This window comes from Ictalurus furcatus, chromosome 20, assembly GCF_023375685.1.
Source record: "Ictalurus furcatus strain D&B chromosome 20, Billie_1.0, whole genome shotgun sequence".
Lineage (NCBI taxonomy): Eukaryota > Metazoa > Chordata > Actinopteri > Siluriformes > Ictaluridae > Ictalurus > Ictalurus furcatus.
Window position 1 is genome coordinate 1,152,918 of NC_071274.1, and position 15,050 is coordinate 1,167,967.

The following is a 15,050-nucleotide window of genomic DNA, read 5'->3' on the forward strand; positions in this document are numbered from 1 at the left end:
CGCAGCTCTGTGAATGAGAGTGCAAACGGCAGCATGTTCGTAATAAAGAGATCAATTACAACGCGCCATTAAGTCTCGCGCTCGTGTTGCAGACTGCTTTCTTCTGCACCGTGTCTGCTGGTCGACTTCCAAAGGCAATGTTTCGCGCTTCACTTCACCAACATCTGTACTGCAACGAATAAAAATACAACGTGTTAAATGCGTGTTCGGATTACCAAAAAAAAAACAAAAAAAAACGAACGATCGAGCAAACAAACAAAAATAAACAGTTTAGATTCTGGGAATTAATTACAATATAAAAGACTTTTAGAGTCTCTTAGAGAACACATTTGTTCTATTTGATTCTTAAATCCTTTTCAGTGAGCAGACGTGTAGACTTTTGCACAGAACTTACACGGTGAATAGAGTTTTTTTCTATAAACACACACTCACGATAAACGCAATCAAAAGCGCCATGATATTCATTTTACCTTAATGACTTTGTAAAAAAAAAAAAAAAGCATCGTGAAAGTGAAGCTAGACTATTATTCAGAGTAATTACAGATTACAGAGGCGGGGTTTCGGGACTGGGGGCGGAGTGATACCAAACGGCGCTAAGAACAGTACTAGCTCACGGATGGACGCCACAATAACGCATGGAAGCATAAAGATTAGACGGTTTATAGCAATAAGTAAGGAATAAAGCACTCTGTTCGTAGGAAAATAATCAGTGATGCAGCGCTGTTACGTGTACCACAGCAGAGTTGATTATTTTCCTATAGCAGCATGTCCTGAAGTGTTTTATTCCTCTTATACTACAGCAATTTGGCAATAATGATCATTTTAAGCTCCTGTTGTCACTTATGTTATAGCAGCTATAAACAGTCTTATCCTCACCAGCCCTCTCGTTATTCTCTCTCTCTCGAAGGAAGAAAAAAAAAGAGCATCTTGTCATGTTACAGAGAAATCACAAAGAAATCTTTCCTGAAGATGTCGGAAAAGGTAAAAGTTAAAAAGCACTGGCACTGGAGACTCCTTCCTTAAATGTTTTAATGAATAAAAGAGTAGTCATTGGCATATTTATGTGGTATAAGAGAATAAAACAAATCAAGTCCAGAGTAGTAAAAGTTACTTTTCTTGTTTTCCTACAACCGCATGACATGAGGTGTTTTATTACCGACATCAAACCCTCTCTCAGTGTACCGCCTCAGTTCTGCTCCGAGCGAAGCGTGCTCTTCTTCCAGAGATCACAGAAATATTTAACACTCAGAATCTTTTTTTCTCTCTTTCTTCCCCAGCCTTTCATTTCCTTTTCTGTGCAATATTCAGGAATCCCCAGGTATACACACTTCAACATGTGAAATATGCTTTCATTGTCTTTACTGCGCTTCTGTATACAGCACCTGGGTGCGATAAGCTTCCTCGAGCCGCTGCCTACACCTACACGCTCCAGCAATACATCACTTCCTTCTCCACGTCGCTCCGGTGCCATCCATCATCCGGCTGCGGCAGTCACGGCCCGCGCCTGTGGGAAAACTCTCTCTCGGGGAGCGGACGAGAGCAAAGCCCAGGTCTGAAAATAAACCATGCGAACCTGACAGAGGAAAAGAGTGAATTATACAAACAGGCAAACTCAGCTGTATATTCATGTGCCTATATATTCAGCTTTTCCACAGAGACGGAGCGCTCGCTCGTGTTCGTGAGTCAAACTCTTACGTAAAATCAGACGTGGGAGTTTAACACGCGGTGGGAAAACGTGAAAGTTTTATTTCTGGGATCGAACACGTCGTCAAATCCATGCAGCGTTACTGCAAATCACGTGAATTTGTAACGGTCATGTGTGAATATTAATGAGTTGGTGTGAAGATCATGTGAAAATGAATGAAAGACATGAAAATAAACGAGTTGTACTCAAATCATCGTAGAAATCACGTGACAGATGAATCGTGTGAAAAATCACACGTGGAAACGAAACCGCGTGCGTTACATGTGAAACATTTCGCTGAAATAGAAATGATTCATGTGAGAGTCGACTCTTAATGATCAGCTGAGAACAAAATCTCCATCGGTAATACATCTGTTTTTTAAGTAAATATATACATGTCGGTTTTTTTTTTTTCACAGGAAGTGAGATCATAACTGAAATGGTGTTTAGATCAGTGATTGCTTCAGCACATCAGGATGTTAAATGAAGTGGCAAAAGTTTTGCATGTTTACAGCATTTTTTTTTTTTACGTGTTAAAGGAGTCATAAAGGAATTAGCAAGGAATCAGAAAAGAGTCAACAAGGAGTAAATAAAGAATCAGCAAGGAGGCAACAAGGAATCAGCAAGCAATCAGCAAGGAATCAGCAAGGAATCAAAAAGGAATCAGCAAGCAATCAGCAAGGAGTCAACAAGGAATCAGCAAGGAATCAGCAAGGAATCAACAAGGAATCAACAAGGAATCAGCAAGCAATCAGCAAGGAGTCAAGAAGGAATCAACAAGGAATCAGCAAGGAGTCAACATGGAGCCAAAAAGGAATCAGCACAGAATCAAAACTGAATCAAACAGGAGTCAACAAGGAGCAATTTGAACAATCTGTTAACCACTAGTGTCCAGATCCTTCCCAGTGCACCTTTTACCCTTTTAGAGCTAAGGATTTGTGTGAGGTGCGAGACTGAAGTCCAGCGTGCAGCGAGGCTTTCCCTCTGATCTGCAGCTGTAATTAATTAAACTGTAATTATCCCAGTCTCCAGTGCAGGATGTGTGAGATGTTCTCCAGCTCTCGAGTGTATGGAGTTATTTAGATCGGAGATGTGAAGGAAGCAGCTGGGGCTTTCACTGGATCCCTTAGATCATGACTGTTTGTCCAGAAAGGGTGTGTGTGTGTGTGTGTGTGTGTGTGTGTGTGTGTGTGTGTGCGCGCGTGCGCGTGTGCGTGTGCAGCTGCATAATCATTACAGCTTTGAAGTGTGTGAAGCTACTCTTCCTTCATCGAAGGAATCTCTCCACAGCTCGTGGGAAACACAGACCTGTGACTGTCATGTTCGATTTATCTGCTCTCTCTCTCTCTCTCTCTCTCTCTCTCTCCATCTGTGTCTCTCTCTGTCTGTCATTCTTTTTGTCTCTCTTTATGTCTGTCTCTCTCTCACTGCGCCTGTCTCTCTGCTTCAATTTGTTTGTCTCTCTGTCTGTGTCTCTCTTTCTCTTCTCTCAGTTTCTTCTCTCTCTCTCTCTCTCTCTCTCTCTCTCTCTCTCTCTCTCTCTCTGTGTGTGTGTTTCACATCTTCACAAAATGCTGCAATCCAAAAGCAAATGACATTTTCGATTCACTTCCTGCAGTTGAGTCGATTCAGAATCGACTCAGTTTCTGACTGGAGTTTAGTTGGAAGTGTATTGAGACCGCCTCGCTTAGATGCTTTCGAGCGTGATAATGATTGCTGCTTAAAGAACCACACCGGGGAGCTGGGGAGCCGGGGGGCCGGGGGGCTGTGGGCTGGGGGGTGGATGCACCAGGGTTCCATTCAAACACACTAAACACTGCATATGTGAAAGCTCTGTAAGAAACAAGGCACAATTAAGCAAAATGACTCACACGAGCAGCCGTGTTTGTATGAGTCGCTCTACACAGCTGCACCTCACACAAATCACACAGCAAATTACAGTTACATAGTTACACACCATGTCCAGAACCACCACTTTGACCATAAACTGGCAGTCAATCAAGGTAAAAGCTCACACTCAGGACCAACGCAGAACCATATCAGGATAAGTCGTGGAATGAAAAGACCTGCCTCTTTAATGAGCACCTACATCAGCGCTAATCACGCACCGCTTACGCCACTCCATTAGCTTGTTGGTGTTAATAGACGCGAGAATAAAAAAAATGCTAATTTCTGTTTAAGAATGTTTGCAGTCAGAGCGGCTCACAGAATTAAAGCGGCGATTAGAGAGAGTAGGTGCGAGTGAGCGATGGTGTTGGGTTCTGCGTCCTGCGTGTGCAAACATGTACACAAAACCTAAAACTTCATTTGAAAAATGATGAACAAGGAACATGTTCCTAACACGCGCGTACGCAGTGACAACGCACTGCACATCGTTATATTATTTCTGAAAATGTAGTAGAGGTTATAGCGATGTTCTGTATATTATGCTTTGTGAATTGTTATGTCATGTTTATATCACATTAAAACACTAACTGCAAGTTTGAATGATCTGTCATTCAGTGCTTATTTATGGAAGTATTTTGCGGACAATACTCAAAAGCAGTTGCAAACTGTATTTGTGGACGCATAAACTGGGACAGCATTCAAATGAAAACGCCATTCGTGCATTACCGTTTGCATTTTCATTTACATGAACGCACCGCGTCTGCCGAATTTCAAAAGGAAACGCAAAGTCGATTTGCAATTGCATTTCCCGTGTGTTCTGAATTCTAATTGCTTTTGAACATTGTCCGCAAAATACTTTCATACTTATTTCTCTACGTCTAGTTGTAACTACAGTGAACGTGGGGAGGCGGGGCTTTATGTACACAGCCACGAATTGGAGGTCAAGGAGTCAAAAGGAGTCAATGAGGAATCGACAAGGAGTTGACGAGGAATCAGCAAGGAGCCAAGAAGAGTCCACGAGGCGTCGGAGGAATCAGCAAGGAGCCAAGGAGAGTCGACGAGGAGTCGACGAGGAATCAGCAAGGAGTCAACAACGAGTCGACGAGGTATCAGCAAGGAGTCCACGAGGAATCAGCAAGAAGTCAACAAGGAGTCAATAAGGAATCAGCAAGGAGTCAAAGAGAGTCAACAAGGAGTCAACGAGGAATCAACAAGGAGTCAAAGAGAGTCAACAAGGAGTCAATGAGGAATCAGCAAGGAGTCAAAGAGAGTCAACAAGGAGTCAATGAGGAATCAGCAAGGAGTCAAGGAGTTAACAAGGAGTTTTGAATAAATTGCCATTCGGCGCTTATTTCTCTACGTTGAGTAATAACTGCAATACGTTGAATATTTTAACATTATTAATACAAAATTACAGTGTGAATTTGTAAATGTTATAAGTTTAATAATCATTTAATAAATACAGAATTCAACAGCGCTGTTGAAAACCTTTGAGGAAGGGATGAATTAATCTAAAGCTGAAATGGTGGTCAGAATAAAACCTGCAGATGATTTTGCCTTTCAGATTTATTATTTTCATATATTTCAATAGATTTCTCTGTAAAGTTGTCTCTCAGATCCACTGCAGTGGACGTGGAGGTGTGGGTCGGGCTGCAGGGTCGAGGGATTTGCATCAGCCGTGGCTAACATGATGGTCAGAGCTATGTGAAGTGTGAAATATGCAGCCTTTGTGAACCTCAGTGTGTGTGTGTGTGTGTGTGTGTGCGTGTGCTATTTGACCCCCCACATTTGACTTCCTGCTGTCAGTCCACAGGGAAGAGACACAGGTTATTGAGCTTCAGTGGAAAATCTGTAGACCGATCATGTGAAGCATCTGCTTGCCCATATGAGGCATCTGACTGGCTGAAGGTAAACTACTCTATCAAAATGAAAGCTAAGCTTAAATTTGCTAGCAAATACATCTAAATGCTAAATTTAAACTACACATAATTACGTATCGTCAATCCTTGAAGTTTCTTTTAACATTAATGCTAGCTACAAACACCAACACTAGCATGCTAAACAACTCAGCTGCAGGTAACTATAAGTTGGCGTTTTGTTTAATGCTAGTTAGGCTGCTAACTTAATTTATGCTAACTAGCTAACTAAGATTAACCAAAGCAACAAAAAAAGTGAAAAAATTGAGATTATTATATTATTATAGTTTGGAACTAAAACAAATGACATAAATGAGAGGGAAACAGCTTTAATGAAAAGCTTTGTGAGGTGCGCGTGGGTGTGTGTGTGTGTGTGTGTGTGTGTGTGTGTGAGTGGCAGGTCATCAGAGTGTTTTGTGACATAAATGTAACACATTTTGCACCACTAGCAGGTTGTTTTCATTTATTTGCTTTCCCATCTGTCACCACCTTCTTTCTCTTGTCTTCTTGTCAGCCCACACACACACACACACACACACACAAACACACACACACACACACACACACACTTTTTTTTTTAACAGTAAATAACTGAAAGTAAATGCATTGCAAGTAAAACAAGCACACACAAATTATCCTTATTGTTACTGTCATAAGCAATCCCAGTGAAGGGGCATGGGCTCTGTATTTGTCAGTCAGTGAAGGAGGTGTGGCCTGTTAAAAACAACAACAATTTAGCACTGAATCATCTGAATCATATTAAATGATTCACTGCTTTAAACGAATCTTTGAACATTAGATTGCGTACAGACATGTAGTTCTCTGCACCACTTTATTTACCTGATAATAGAATTGATCCTGTTTGTCAAATACTGTTTTCACATTCATAATGTGTGTGTGTGTGTGTGTGTACTGCTCAAAACTATCAGAATTCTACAGCTCAAAGCTTCTCTCTCTCTCTCTCTCTCTCTCTCTCTCTCTCTCTCTTTCCATCTCTCAGCTGTGCTCGTTACCGCAGAAAAAGACCTTGGATGAGTCCTGCAATGTCAAACACATTTGATCCCGCTCGTATAAATTGCTCGGAGAATCAAACCGTTACAACACAGACCTAGCATTTACGCCCTAATTTCCCACACCGCCTTTGATGACTGCTTTTATAGCACGGCGCCGGACGCGGGGCGATTTTCCACGCCCCTGTTCAACACGGCAGCTTGCATTAAAAATAATGAACTACATAATTGCCCATTTCATTACTGGCCCACAGATGACACACGGCCTTTCGGTGCTCTCTGTGAGGGTAATTACTTTCGGGGACCTCCGTGCCCTTTGTAAGATGTGGACCGTGGGTTAGTGCCGAGCTTGTTTATCAATCGGTTTGCACTCTGAATGAACAACGGGGTTTTTTCCCACCTTCCAATTTCTACAGTAATAGAGAAAGGAGGGCAGAAAGTGAGCAGTAAGAGCCATTTTGGAAGCTGTGTAAAGCTTTTTTCATCAAGCAGTTTTGCTATGAATGAACACTGTTGATCATTTGAGATGGTGAGTTTTGATGGAGAACTTTATAGCTGCCAAATATTGTTGTGTTTATAGAGTTGGTCTTTTATAGAGTTCGTGTCAGAAACAGTTTGCTAATGAATACAACTTTCTGGAGACTCCATCCATCCATCCATCCATCCATTTTTCGTACTGCTTACAGGGTCTGGGGGAACCCGGAGCCTATCCCAGGGATCTCGGGGCACAAGGTGGTGGACACCCTGGACGGTGTTCATAATCGCGCACACATTCACACACCATGGACTTTGGAAATGGAAATCAGCTTACAGCGCATGTCTTTGGACTTGGGCAGGAAACCGGAATACCCAGAGAAAACCCCCAAAGCACTGCAGTGGAAACCCATACAAACTCAGCGCATGCGGGGCGGAGGCGGGATTCTAACCCCCAGCCCTGGAAGTGCTATGCAAACGTGCTAACCACTAAGCCATACAAGTGCCTGTGTGAGATGTTACTATAGAAACGATACGTCTATATGTGGCAGGTGATATAACTTTATTACACTTTACTCTCACTAGCACTGTAGCTACGTGGTTAGCTAGCTAGTTCGTAAATCCAGTTATCCACCTGTCCAGCTGTCTAATGAGCTAGCTAGCTAGAAGGAAGAAAGAAAACAAAACACTACAACTACCCGACGTTGTTCTTGGCACCGAGGGCAGTTCTCTTTACTTTATATGTACTTTCGAGTCAAGAAATTTACATTCTAATTTACCAATTGCTTCCTCTGCACTGCGGTTTTCCTTTTATCATTTGCAATATCCCCATTTTTGCCTTTAATTCTGAGGGAAAATCGAGGTTTTATTATTTCAGGAATGTTCCTGAAACAGTAGTGGAAGAGAAAAACTGGGCTGGATATATGAAGCAGAATAAAATGCTTGCAGGCTTATTTTGAAAGAGTCGACAGTAAAACGAAGCACTCACCACAGGGAGGGAATGGTATATAGGCTATGCAGAAATGGTGAAAATGAGGCCATAGTGAGGACAGCAACCATACATCATGTGGAACTTTAGTGCACTGGATTTAATCAAGGTCAACCATGTTTTAACCGTCTAAAGCAGCTATAATAGTGGCTCTGGTGGTAGTTGTTAGGCCAGGTCTGAAGATTTTTTATTTTGCTCAACAAAACTATTTCTAGTACTTATAATTTGTGGAATTAGTACCAAATTATTAGACATTACAGGCTAATTACAGCTCTGGCTCCGCCCACCTTCTAGATATTTATAAAGTCTTACATAAGCCGGAGGAATTATCAATCTGGCGCTACAATTTCTGAGGTAGATTTAACTGTATCTTATGTAGAATTTTGTTATACTGGTATATTTTGTTAGACTGTGAGGACCGCCATAGCATATGCTAACTACATGCGGGTCATTTGCATAAAATACAGGAAATCAGCTCAAGCGTGTGCGTATAACTCGACTCTGAACATGTGTAACTATCCCTGAGTAAAAATCCATTTGAGTTAATTAATTAATTAAGTGTTCATTTGGGACTTAAGTCGCTCTGGGTGCAGTTTGACGAAGCGTTTTTCTACCAGAGAAAGCAAAATTCAAAAATCTGACGCGGTTTTCCTCACAGAATTCATTTCACTGAGAAACCGAACACTACCCAGTGGATTTAGCATTGCTAAGCCTTACTTCAAATTCCACAGGGTCCATGTTGTACTTCTGGGTCTCGGCTCTAGCTCATTTGCTTGTTGGTGATTTGTTATGTGATCTCCGTCTGTTCACCTGCACGTTCAGACAGTGTTCATGGAATAATGTTCTAATTATTGCATGTTACACCATATGAAGTTTATTTGAATATTTCCCCTGATGTTCGTCATTCCTTTTGGTCACTTTTTTCACTATGACCTGATCACATTCATTGTTCTCTGCGAGCTTGAGTCGAACTCGAGCGGCAGATGTGAAATGACGAGCTCCATATTGACTCAGTCATGCTCTTTCACACAGCAGATAATTAAACGCTGTGTTTGTTTATTTCTCGGCTGCCATCTTCAATATCAGCCCGTCTGTCATCGCTCTATTTCCCCAGGAGACCACCGCTTAAAGCTGTTCAGACAACCCAGCTCAAGAGGGACCATTGTTTGGATCCTTTGAGCCTCATAAATCCTAATTTTTATTTATTTATTTATTTTTAAACCCTCGCCTTCTCGCAATTAAAACATCCCTTAGACATGCTATTCAGCTCTGTGGGTGCCACTCCAAACCCTGCTGCTGCAAAAAATGAGATGATCAAGAGAGCAAACGGTGCCACAATTAATAAAGTCCCAGAGGAGCCTTCTGTGAAGACCCTTAGCAGGAAGTGGTACATTCTGTGAAGCTCATTGTGCAGAATAATATCATGTCTCCCTGTTTTCCCTCACACTCACATGCTCTTCATTAAAGTTGTGCATTTGATAAATGTGGGAAATACGGTGACTGAATTCTGCTGGAAAAGATGAAAGGTTGTGGCTGCACTAACATGAAGCAATGGTGTGAATTTGTGTGTTTTTTCTCTTTTTTTTTAGCAAAAATATTAAGTGTGGTGACAGACGTTAAATCTTTCGTGATACACTCTTTAAATGAATAGTTGACTGTGGCCAGCGCACCTCCCTAAACAATCTCTGTGTCATTCTGTAGAGTGCAGACTTGCTAAAGTTTATGATACGGCTGTCTAGATGTGATTGTATATCACCAACAAATGTTCTAATATTTATTACTTGTGATCATTATTTAAAAAAATAATGAAATGAGTTTCCTTTGATAAGCACAGAGGCCACACCTCCTTCACTGACACTGACACAGAGGCCACACCTCTTTCACTGACACTGACACAGAGGCCACACCTCCTCCACTGACACTGACACAGAGGCCACACCTCCTCCACTGACACTGACACAGAGGCCACACCTCCACGGGGACTGATATGTGCAGAGACCACACCTCCTCCACTGGCACTGATACATGCAGAAGCCACACCTCCTTCATTGAAACTGACTGACACAGAGGCCACACCTCCTCCACTGGGACTGACATGTGCAGAAGCCACACCTCCTTCATTGAAACTGACTGACGCAGAGGCCACACCTCCTCCACTGGGACTGACATGTGCAGAAGCCACACCTCCTTTACTGACACTTAAAGGCACAGAGGCCACACCTCCTCCACTGGGACTGACATGTGCAGAAGCCACACCTCCTTTACTGACACTTAAAGGCACAGAGGCCACACCTCCTCCACTGGGACTGACATGTGCAGAAGCCACACCTCCTTTACTGACACTTAAAGGCACAGAGGCCACACCTCCTCCACTGGGACTGACATGTGCAGAAGCCACACCTCCTTTACTGACACTTAAAGGCACAGAGGCCAAGCCATCTACACTAACTAGCAGAGTCCATACCTCCTTCACTTAGACTGACAGACACCTAGGCCACACCTCCTTCATTGAGAGTAACAGACACATAGGCCACACCTCCTTTTATTAACCTTACCAACACTGGAGCAGTTCTGTAAAAAGTAGTTTTGGCTACTTTATCCTTTCCTGAAGATTTTGTAGTCTCCATACGCCATCACAGCCTCTCAGCCTCTTAGCTACAGATCCTTCCCTCTGAAAAAAGTCTCAAGCTTAAAAAAAAAAGGGTGTTTTACAGAAACGTTTATTGATGGAGTTCAGCAACTGACCTTCTACTGTCAGTGAGCTGGGAGAAAACAAGTTTTCCATTATTTTCTCGGTGCAAAGAAACGCATCAGAATTCTTGTGCATGCTGATCTCCAGACCCAGCAGATAGAGATATTGTATTCCTTGAAGACATTACAAATGAATTGTTGGATAAAGTTGGCTTTTCTTTACTTTAAAATATTAATAAGAGCATTTTTTTTTATTCCTTAAACTATCCTTCATGTCAGCACTGCAAAAAAAAACACAACAACAAAAAACCCACTATTAAATTAGCATTTGATTTTGAGAAAGGTCTTGATTAGGCTGTCAAAAGGAAATTGCCAGAGGAGATGTAATAAAAAATGAAGGTGCTGTGTTTAGTATTGGACTTTTCCTCTGAATTAGCCGTATCATAAATATTACTGAATTTCCCTTCAGGGATTAATAAAGTTTATTTTATTTTGTAATAAATACTGAGACTGGTTCAGTAATCCATGTTGAAGATTTTTACAGCCTTTGTGCATCGAGTTTAATGCATTTCCTTTGCAGTGTCTGGCCTTAAATTAAAGCTCAATAAATTGCTCAGGATTTCCTCTGAGATCCTCTCATAGTGCCTCGCTCGATGTTTGGTCTTAGCTGATGATTAAAAGACTTTTGCAGTACTTTTCTTCGCCGTTGATTTAATGTGTTCATTTTGTTCAGACAACACACCTCCGCTTAAAGCCGCGCTCATTACCGGCGTGAATATAATGCGGCGGTTTGGCCAAATAACCTTTCTAAAGGTCAATATGACATGACTGAGGTGAACGTACAATTGTTTGCAGATGCAGTGTTTCACCAGTCCACAAGAAGAAATACTGCAGCCTGCTGTTCATTAGAAAGAGGTTAGTAAAAAAGAGAAAGGGGGGGGGGGGGGGGCAAACTCGCAGGAAAAACCACACACTATTTAATTAAGTGCCCAAGCTTTGCTCTCACTCAAGTGAAGCTTTTTATTCTCTGTAAAATTTGTACTTGTGAATTTCAAATAAGGGCGCATTGATATCGATAGTAATATTGAGCATTAGTCTGAAATCCAACATGCGATACCAAGTGATGTATGCCTAGTGTGTGATGTGGCACTGATTTAAACACAACAGGAAATGACAGCGATCTGGATGTATTTCACGATTAACGGTCGAGAGGACATTGAGGGATTCCAATGCCAATTCAAATAAAACGAAAACCATGGCAAAACCCGACTATCGCACCCATACAGTATGTGCGTGTTGAACATCCCAATCCAGATTTATTCCCCCTTTGCTGTTATAATGCGCTCCACTCTTCCCTTCTGGGAAGGATTTCCATTAGATTTTGGGGCGTGGCTGTGGGTATGTGTGTTCATCCAGCTATAAGAGCGTTAGTGAGGTTGAGACCAGCCGCTGATGTTGATGTGAGAAAGCTCCAGTTCCAGTTCATCCCAAAGGTGTCGAGTGGGGTTGATATCAGGGCTCTGTGCAGGACGCTGGCGTTCTTCCATCTTCTTCCAACCTTCACACACACCATGTCTTCATGGAGCTCAGTTCGTACACAGGGGCGTCGTCATGCTGGAACAGGTTTGGGCCTCTTAATTCCAGTGAAGGGAAACTGTAATGCTACAGCATAGAAAGACATTCTATACAACTGTGTGCTTCAAACGTTCTGGCAATTATTTGGGGAAGAACCACATATGGGTATGGTGGTCGGGGGTGCACATACTTTTGGCCATGTAGTATAGCTAGCTAATGCACTTCATTTAAAATCAACTGGCTAACTTTATAAAGAATGAGCCTAGCAGTCTAAGCACATGACAAACATATAGAAATGTAGCATGTAACATTTAAGGCAATTTTAACAGTGGACATTGTCCCAAAGCAGCTTTACAGAAATATATATTAAATATAAATATATATATTCAGAATATAAAATTTAAAATTATGAATTTGAGCGAGCCGGTGGAGACGGTGGTGAGGGAAAAACTCCCTGAGACGATATGAGGAAGAAACCTTGAGAGGACCCGGACTCAGAAGAGAACCCGTCCTCATCTGGGTGACACCGGATAGTGCGATTATAAATAAATACACCCCTTCTATAAATGCACTAACACTACATGCTCAAATAGTGCAGTCGTGTAACCAGGAAATCCCATTACAGTTTTCACATGAAGTCTGTTTGGCTGAACTTCTCCACTGTTCACTGATGGACACTCGAGTGCAGAACTGATCGTAGTAATTGCAGTGCTGACGCTATGAGAGCAATTGTAGTCCTAGCTCCTAGGATAAATGGCATCTATAACATGTCATCTCTTACGCTGTAGTAATAAAAATGTCAAAATGCAACAGAAAATGATTTATTTCACTGTTTTTGTTCATTTTGAAGAAAGCTCCACCCACTTCACAAACATGTAATGTTATATTAAAAGCTTGTTTGTCGATGTCTATTCATGTCATTATGATGTCATTATATGCATATATATATATATATATATATATATATCTCCTTACACTTGCCCATTTTTCCTGCTACCAACACGTCAACTTCGAGAACTGAGAACTCTATCCCTATATATTAAAAAGATATTCCAACACACTTGAATTGATTTCTATAAATAAATGAACTTTAAACTTCAAGGTGTTATATTCACAAGCTATATTCTGCCTGAATTTCTCACCAGTGCAGCGTCATCGAGTCTGTCGCTCTGTTGACGTTCCGTTGAGGCACGATATTCACGTGACGATAATCAGAGGAACTACAGCTCATTAATCTGTAGATCATTAAAATAATCCAAAAAAAAAAGTGTTAGACTCCATTTTTTTAACCTCTTCACAAAACCTCACAAAGGTGTGGATTGGTATGAAACTCCAGAAACACAAACCTACACCCTGTCAGAAAACCTTCATTAAATTAATAAAATCAAAGACAACCTGAAATCAAAACAAAGAAAAAAACGAATGCCGTTAGTTCCGTGGTCCATGTTGTGCATGATTTGTGAGTATCGATCGCTTCAAATACCAATTTCTCTTTTTCTGTGATGGAAGTCCATCCAGTTATACCGCCTTTAAACATCACCAACAACGAATATTCATATCACGCCGTATTCCAGGGAAAATTCTACACCTACTTCGTGATGGATGAAACCATCTATAAGTCCAGCTATAGATGATCCCACCCTTAAAAAAATGTAGGTAGATATATTAATACTCTATGTGTAGATAAACAAACAAACAAACAAACAAACAAATAACTTAGTGCCTAGTATGCCGAGTTTTTCTTCTTCTTCCATTTTAATCATATCGAGGGTAATGCGTCCCGGATCTCGGCTGCTCGAACATGAAAAACCGCTCTTTTGATGTTTTATACGTAGAACGTGGAGAAATTCAGTACTAGATGATCTTAAAACACGAGTCGGAACATGATGCAGAATTTTGACTGTCGAGTCTGTACATAATAATCTTAAATTACATACATGCACTTACACACATATTACACACAATTACACAAACAGTACGACGTGCTGCAACACTCGAGTCGTTATGGAGCTGTCTGGATGTTGTCTGGAGCTCATTTCAGAAGAGCAAAGAGAGAAAATAAAGTGTTCGAATAGACTCGAGACGTGTTTTGCGAAGAGTTAAACGCTTCTATTCTTGTCCTAACAGGATTACGTTAAATATCGGCACTGAGAATGAAGCCGCTTTCACATCTTCCTCTGAAAGCGCCACAGATTTTCAATACAGTCGTATCCGTAATTTACTGGGATCCATCAGCGACCCGGGTTTTGTGAGCACCGTGTTAGAGCTGCTTTATTGACCGGGTTTGAAATCCCTCACTGATTGTGAGGCAATCGTGCCGTTTCTTTGTTTTTTTTTTTCTTTTCTTTTTTTTGACGAGTGCTGATTGCATTGTGTTGTGCCCCCTGCAAATTAAGTAAGGAACAGTGAACGGGACGTGGCACTTAATTACAGTACTGTGCGCTTCACAACAGCAGCTAATTTACTGGATAAAGACTCGTGGGAGATTAGCTGCGATTGTTTAGCGGTGCTGAATGAGCGCGTTTTCTGCTAGGAGGAGAGCGGCTATGACGGCTCACTTAACGACCGAGAGGTGACGATCATCAACGTGGCGCACACGCATCGTCAGGGATCGATTTTTTAGTAGCGGTGTGTTTTCAGATGCCTTACTTTAATCAACGAGAGCTCAAAATTACATTCCATTGCTTTAATAGCCATATTGAGAGTTTATTTATGTGAATATAGCGATGATTTAATGCCAAAATTGCGCATAACGCTTGTACCTCAGATGTAACTACAGACTTAAGCGCTATTCCGACAGACAGAATGTCTAAATGGATAAAATT